This window comes from Formica exsecta, unplaced genomic scaffold (genome assembly GCF_003651465.1).
Source record: "Formica exsecta isolate Colony F162 unplaced genomic scaffold, ASM365146v1 scaffold201, whole genome shotgun sequence".
NCBI lineage: Eukaryota > Metazoa > Arthropoda > Insecta > Hymenoptera > Formicidae > Formica > Formica exsecta.
The window spans coordinates 2,304,375-2,305,428 of NW_021849308.1; the positions used below are offsets into that span (position 1 = coordinate 2,304,375).

At 48.3% G+C, this 1,054-nt stretch overlaps 1 protein-coding gene across 4 annotated transcripts in view; it reads left to right on the forward strand.

Moving 5' to 3' along the window:
- LOC115234611 (CUGBP Elav-like family member 4) overlaps positions 1 to 1,054 on the forward strand; it is a 714,297-nt gene that overhangs the window by 305,114 nt on the left and 408,129 nt on the right. The gene's annotated exons all lie outside the window — the stretch shown is intronic.

Here is a 1,054-nt window from a genome sequence, read left to right on the forward strand (position 1 = left end):
GAGCAGCTATGTAATCTGTCACGTTAATGCGACGGAAAAATTTCCCGTGAAATACATATACCTAGCTACGTACTTCACCTGAAAAGGGTACCATTCGCTCGGCAGTAATGGCCTAGGATTTTGAATGTCGCCAGCACGATAAGGAACGGAAAGGAAGCCATTATCGTGCTACGTGATCTTTGGCGTACGAGCGGAGCGTGCTCCTTAACCGTCGCGCACACCGGGTTCTTATATTTCCGAAATATGCCGTGGACGTGGTCCGGTAAATCCTGGCCCGGTAAAGTCATGAGAAATTGGCTCCGTCTAAGGTTATTAACGGTATATTTCACGGAGGAAAGATCTTCCTCTACCGGAGAGAGCTCATTAAGATTTGTGAATTTTGTGTGCGATCGAGATGAGCGACGTAATTCTCGCCTATTATCTCTTATCAGAGACGACCGATTCATTCTTCGCATTATTAATATTGTATCTTAAGATGTCGAGGAGATCGTTTATGTATTTTATTGTGCGCTCGCCCAGCGATTTCCGCGATAAACTTTCCATTTTCACAGAGGTAGCCTCGCGCGTAGAGGAAAACCTCGGCGATAAAGCTATCCCGTATTCGGGCCGTGCATTATCGCGCTAACACGTTATCGCGCCTTATATTTTCGAGATACAAAGACCGAGTGTCGCGTAACGCAGTATCAGAGAGCCGCGCAAGAGAGTGAAATTATTGGTCTTACGGCCGGACGTTATCGCTATGGCGGAAACGGGGACCGCTCGTCTAATTATTCCGAGACCTTTTCTATACTTCCCTTCCCCGCTCGACGATAGTTCGCGGGATGCAGGAGACTTGGAAAAGGTAAGTGGAGGTGGCTCCATTCGGAGAAGGTGTCGGTGGAGCGCGGGGGAGAGAATACGGATACCGAGGGATAAGGGGGGGCCTCTTTCATACCGAAACGGAGTTGCCCGTTCGCAGCCATTCAACGAACTTGGGCAGTTGACTCTTTATGCGCAAAGTTTCCCGGCATTTCGATTTTATGTTAATTTCAATTCACTACGCCGAACTTGCGAA